This window comes from Octopus bimaculoides, chromosome 4, assembly GCF_046866305.1.
Source record: "Octopus bimaculoides isolate indiv1 chromosome 4, ASM4686630v1, whole genome shotgun sequence".
NCBI lineage: Eukaryota > Metazoa > Mollusca > Cephalopoda > Octopoda > Octopodidae > Octopus > Octopus bimaculoides.
Genome location: NC_142931.1, coordinates 114,747,008 through 114,753,832, shown reverse-complemented (window position 1 = coordinate 114,753,832; position 6,825 = coordinate 114,747,008). Strand labels below are relative to the sequence as shown.

Sequence of the window (6,825 nt, the reverse complement as noted above, 5' to 3'; positions counted from 1 at the left end):
TTGCCTGTATCTAGCAGTTCGGCATAAGTCACCGATTGGATAAGTACTAGGCTTACAAAGAATAAGTCCTGAGGTCGAACCGTTCGACTAAAGGCGGTGCTCCAGAATGGCAGCAGTGAAATAAATGAAACAAATATATATATATATATGTATACCGGAGTAAGCATATGAAATGTGCAACAAAACTGTCCGATGAACGGGAACGTGAAACTCAGAGTAACAGTCGTTTGTTATATTTCTGCTGCTTTTAAATAAAGTATATATATGTATATACATACACAGACACACAGACACACACACATACATATATTTATCAAGGCAGACGTTATATAATTTTCCTTCTTACCATGTCGCTTACCCTAAAATTTCCATCACGTTTATTTCATTAAAGACTCGTAGATTTGAACTTCGATTCTATCCCAAGAATAAAAGTTTTTGAACCTTAAAACAAACCCTTTGTTTTGATCGCTAATCAAGACATATAGACAAGTTATGGCAACATAAAATCAGATTTGAGCAATAAATAACGCAGCTTCCACCTAGTTCAATGACTGCTGACTGACGCACTAAATGAAGGTTGTGTTTCATTAGATAGATTGATCGAGTTATCAGGAATCAAGCCATAATTTATTGTTCCTGGATAAGCAGATATATGAAATGTTCAGTCCAGTAAGCTTAAATCCAACTGTCCTTCTTTTTCTCTATCCTTTACTCTCTGTATATCTCTGTCTTATTCTCTATTTCCGTCTCTACCTCTCTTATTCTCTCTCTCTCTCTCTCTCTTACTCTCGGTTTTCTATCTGTGTTAGTTACAACGCGGAAACTATCTACCTGTCTATCTATGTATCTATATCTTTCTCTCTAACTATCTCTCTCTCTCTATTTATCTATCTATCACTTTTTCACAATCTATCTCTCTATCTATCTCTCTTTCTCTATGAATCTATTTCTCTTTCTCTCTCTCTCACTCTCATTCTCCAACTCTCATTCTCCAACTCTCACTCACTCTCATTCTCGCTCTCTCATTCTCTCTCCTTCCTTCCCTCCCCCTGTATCTATCTATCTATCTATCTATCTATCTATCTATCTATCTATCTATCTATCTATCTATCTCTTTCTCTCTCTCTCTTTCTCTCTCTCTCTTTCTCTCTATATCTCTCTTTCCCTCTCTCACTCTCATTCTCTCTCTGTGTCTCTCTCCATCTATCTGTCTGTCTGTCTGTCTCTCTCCATCTATCTCTCTTTCTGTCTGTCTCTCTCTCTCTCTCCCTATCTATCTATCTATCTATCTATCTATCTATCTATCTATCTATCTATCTATCTATCTATCTATCTATCTATCTCTCTATCTCTCTTTCTCTCTATCTCTCATTCTTTCTCTGTAACTTTCTCCCTTTCTCACAATCTCTCTCATTCTCTCTCTCACTCTCATTCTCTCTGTGTCTCTCTCTTTCTTTCTCTCTCTACGTTAATATCGAACAGTAAGAATAATTACTCAACGCTGCATCGGTGGATAAACATTCTTCGTTCGTGGGTTATCCAGGCTCCCATTAGTTACATGTTAAGAGATTTTAGCGTTTCTTTTAAAGGGACGACTAAAATATTTTGTATGGTTAATTCGTTAGCAACGAATAACTACGACGACACAGAGAGTTCATAATGTCTTCAACAAAAGATTTATTGTAACACAGTGAAAATGTACACATACAAATTGAAGTTCAATTCCAACGTATTTATACAAGTGGAAACTCGATTCAAAGAAACGTATTCATACTAAGGACATATGAACGCTGGTTGCAATTCACTTAAGAATTTCTTGGGCACGTGTTGCCAGACTTCAGGTCGACATCACAATTTGACACAAGAATAAGTCAAAGGAAAGTACTTATCTAACGACCGCTTGTATTGTCTGCTATCGGTGCGTAATGTGAGAACAAAAGAGAGTTTTAAGTCCCAAGGAAATTAGTTTAACCAATTTCAGCTACCATCCTGGACTTGCAAACGTAGATCAGCCAAAAGAGAAATGTTCTGCGTGGGTCGACGTGTATATCCGTATAGAGCAAAAAACGCGATTGTTTGAATATGGAGACGACTGTCATTTATAGTTATGCCGTTCAGCGTCGCCTAGCTGCCAACTACGTGCAAGAGGAGATAATTCAGTGTTATTCCCCGTTTTAAAGTAAATAAACTTTATCACATTAATGACATCACCGGTGTTCACACACAGCGCCTACATGTAAGTAGTAAGAAAGGTCGATACGTAAGTTAAGAAAGCCAAAAGTGTGGGAAAAGGTGATTACAGACGCTGGCAAAGCGCAAACAACGCACGCAAACACAATATTTATAAAATTAAATGTAAAGAACATGTTATACAATACAGAAAATATAAAAATTCAGCAAAACAGTTAAAATTTGCAATTTGTACATGAATTGTTGTACCCACAAGAACAAATATAAACAGATTTAGAAAGTTTGCTTGGCCAAAGTGTGGTGCAATCTGTGCACGTAACGTAAGGTCTGGAGGTTTTGGGCGTTGGCGATGGTGGTTGCGAAAGCTATGCTGGTGGTATGGAAGTTGTTTGCGAAGGTATTGTAAATGTGGTGGATGCGAGGGTGAGGCTCAAGTGTATGAGTGTCAGTATATACCTTCTTGAGTCTATCCACAGACATAATCACTTTTTCCGTTAAGGTCTACTGTGAACACTTTGTCTGTGCGATTAACAATCCAGCAAGGTCCAGAGTATGGAGCTATGAGAGGATGCCTCACAGCGTCGGTGCAGATGAATGCATGGGTCCACGTAGAAATGTCCTTAGGAACTGCAGACTTCACGGATTGTGACCGAGTGCTCAAAGGTGGCAGATGACAGAAGTATGATCGCAATCGGTCGACGTATAAAGAAAAATCCTTTGTAGAATTATTCGTTGGCGCCAAAATCTGGTCAGGCGATGATAACGGTAACCGATAAAGTAGTTCAGCAGCAGAAAAACCCAAGACTGCTTTCACGGAGGACCGACAACCTAAAAGGAGAATTGGAAGGTACTCGATCCATCTTGGTGGATCTGGTGATGCACAAAGAGCTGCCTTCAATTGACGGTGAAAATGCTCTAACATCTCGTTAGACGCGGGGTGGTAGCTTGTCGTGTGCAAATGTTGCACGCTCAGGAGATAGGAAAGTTCCCGAAAGAGCAATTATTCAAACTGTCGGCCCTGATCAATGGTGATCCTTGAGGGAACACCAAAACGTGATATCCAGCCTGATATCATAGCGCGAGCGACTGACTCAGCGGAGATGTCAACTATATATAGTGGAGACGCAATGGCCCAGTTGTTACGGCAGCGGACTCTTGGTCATAGGATCGCGGTTTCGATTCCCAGACCGGGCGTTGTGAGTGTTTATTGAGCGAAAACACCTAAAACTCCACGATGGTGGCGAACCCTGCTGTACTCTTTCACCACAACTTTCTCTCACTCTTATCTTACTTCCTGTTTCTCTTGTGTCTGTAATTCAAAGGGTCAGCCTTGTCACACTGTGTCACGCTGAATATCCCCCGAGAACTACGTTAAAGGTACACGTGTCTGTGGAGTACTCAGCCACTTGCACGTTAATTTCACGAGCAGGCTGTTCCGTTGATCGGATCAACTGGAAACCTCGACGTCGTAAGCGACGGAGTGCCAACAACATATATATATATACATACATACATACATACATATATATATATATATATATATATATATATATATATATACATATATATATACATATACAAGCACTACTTATGCATTACATGCGTATATATATATATATATTCGTATATAATATAGTAAATATACATATATATGTACATCTGAATATTCAAGTGTATGTGTGTGTATGAGTGTGCATGTGCACGCGTTTTTATGTGCTTGAGAGTGTGCGAAACAAAGCTACATTTATGAGACAAAATAAATTTGATTTTTGTGCTTCAACTTCAGCCGTTCATAAACTCTGCACTTTTATTTTCCATTTCGTGCATTTTCATTTTCCACTTCGTTTTACGCTTCGTTAATTGAAAATGGTAAGTTCTGATACTTTTAAGAAATCTGGAACTTATATCAAGAACAGAATAAGGAATCCTCTTGAATATATGAACAGTAGTACAGTCAACTTCGTATCGATGAAACGAACGTCAGTTGTGGCATTCATTTATATAAAATGTCAAATTTTAGAAACTAACGTCTTGTATGACTCTAGAAGGAATTTAACATTTCTTCGAGAAGCTTTGCACATAACAGAATAATAGGAAAACACTATATACATACATACATGCATACACACATACATACATACATATATACGTATCTATGTATATAAGTACGTATGTCCATACGTACATATGTATGAATGTATGTATGCATGCATGCATGCATGTATGCATGTATGTATGTATGTATGTATGTATGTATGTATGTGTGTGTGTATGTGTATTTGTCGAAATTCTCTGTGCAATGACTCCGTATGATTTTTACAATTGCGCATAAAAATCATAGCCTTAATTGCCATAGAAATCATCCAATGTCGACCAATTGAAGTGTGGCTGAAATGATCCCGGTACTTATTATGTGACTTACATTCCTTGTTAGTTGGACGTCTGTTAGCGTTAACTTTTAAAAGGACAAAATATAGTCAGCCATTCGGTGTGCGGTTATTGCTAAAATAACGGCATAGATGTTTAGTAGGAAATTGTGACGTTATGCTATGAAACTTCTGTCGGTTTTCAACGATGAGTACTCTGTCGCTCAATCAACGGAACAATGTTTATCTTTACTTCTTTTAGTCACTAGACTTTGGCCATACTGCAGCACCGCCTTGTTGTGTTTTAGGCGAATAAATCGACCGCAGTAAAAATTGTTTTCTTTAGCCTGGTACTTATTGTATGGGTCTCTGGCCGAAAAGCTAAGTTACGGGGACGTAAACGAATTAATACCGGTTGTCAATCGGTTAATCGGTGGTTGGGTACAAGCACAAAACAAACACAGAAACATTCTCATATAAAGACACATACATACATGCATACATACGTACGTACATACAGATGCAAAGATAGACAAACATACAAATCAAAAAGCTACAAAGCACACGAATAAAAAGAGGAAGATTATAACGCGTGAAGGAAACAAACAAATAAACTTGTGAAGTAAACAGATGAGAAAAGATAGTGGAAAATGCATAGAAATATTTAGCGAAGCAATAACAATCAAAGAATCTATACAATGTAAATAAATGTTACATGAAAGGAATAGAAAATCTGCCCTTTTGGGTTATAGACTTTATCTAAGAGAAATAAAATAAGAGAAGCAAGAGAAAAAGAAACAGAGACTATACCGATTTTATAACTTCGACTTATATTGCAGTTTTACTAGCACAATTAGTCTGCTTGCTTGGTTGCCAAATATCTATAAACCATTCTGGTTTTCTGATTAAATTGAAGTGCCAAAAAAAAAAAAAAAGCAACGATTATGAGCACGTTACTAAATAGTTAAAAACGATTTTGATTTCGTTTTTGGATTTGGTTTGAAAGATTTCTTATATGATTTCGTGTGTAAGCAAAAAAGAACGCAGCGTAAATAACGGACAGTCAAGACTATTGATAAGGTTGCAAGACGCAACGAAAATTTTAGGAAAATAAAAAGAAAAATAAGTGGAAATTTTACCGGTGAGTGTGTTAAATTTTAAGGCACAGTAAGAAAATGACTCTCCCCAGACACAATAGATTTAGATTTCGTTTATTTTTCTGGATAAGAGAAAGATAACAAAATTCACGAGCTTTCTTTTTCACAATTTCATTAGCCTAATCGAAATTCATACTTTCCAAAGTGTATTGATGACAATCGTTTGAAAAGAAAACAAAAAAAAATCATATGCATTATTAAGGAAACTGCACTGTTATTCGTCCCATGATGAGTGACTTTGGAAATATACTTTTGCCACCAGGAAATATGGCATACATTCATAATTTCAACTTCCATGAAATTTTAAAATCGAATTTCTTATTTGTATAACTGTACCTATAATTACAGTCATTTACACCCTATCCTCCTCCTCATCCTTCGTTTCCTCCTCCTCTCTATGATTCCCTCATTGTGTTTGTAAAGCGTTGTTGTACTCATTACCTGCCACCAGTCTAGCACGCGTGTGTAGCTGTGTGTGAGTGTGTGTGTGTGCATGTGTGTGTGCGCGTGCATCTGTGTGTGTATGTGTGTGTGTGTGTGTGCATGTATCTGTGTGTGCGGATGTGGGGTTGATGTGGTTGTGGTGGTGGTGGTGTATGTCATCATTTTTTGTGTCCGTTCCCCACCGTTTGGTCACCGGTGTTGGCTTGCTCTCGTCTCTTAATTTAGCATATCGGCAAAAGTGATATTTAGAGATTAAGTACCAGACTTAAGAAAAATAAGTACTGGAGCAATCTATTCGACTACAACCGCTAATGACGGTGCTTCAGCATAGCCGCTGTCTGATGGATGAAACAAATAGACGATAAAAGAATGTAATTTCCCAATTTCTTGCAGCCATAGGAATCATTTCAGTGAATCATATATAAAACATTTTCAGGAATATTACAGTTGCTACGATAAACCTGTTGCCTGCCTCTTCAGACTAAAAAAATTCCATATATTTGTCTTACTGTCGTGGTAGTTGAACAGATCGAAATCATTATTTTGATGTTCAATCAAACTGTGTTGCTGTTTAACCAGATTCGATTCGCATGATGTCTTCCTAGGTATAATTAAGCTATCTTTATCTGCAAGCTTTTTTCTTCTCTCTTGTATATTCTATCTTTAAC

The 6,825-nt window shown here is 37.4% G+C and overlaps 1 long non-coding RNA gene across 1 annotated transcript in view; it reads right to left on the bottom strand.

The window, feature by feature from the left end:
• LOC149136207 (uncharacterized) overlaps nucleotides 1-5,723 on the bottom strand; it is a 36,261-nt gene extending 30,538 nt beyond the window's left edge. Inside the window, exon 1 of the long non-coding RNA XR_016241337.1 lies at nucleotides 5,367-5,723. This is a non-coding gene — a long non-coding RNA (uncharacterized LOC149136207). The remainder of the gene's footprint in view (nucleotides 1-5,366) is intronic.
• Nucleotides 5,724-6,825: the final 1,102 nt, after the last annotated feature.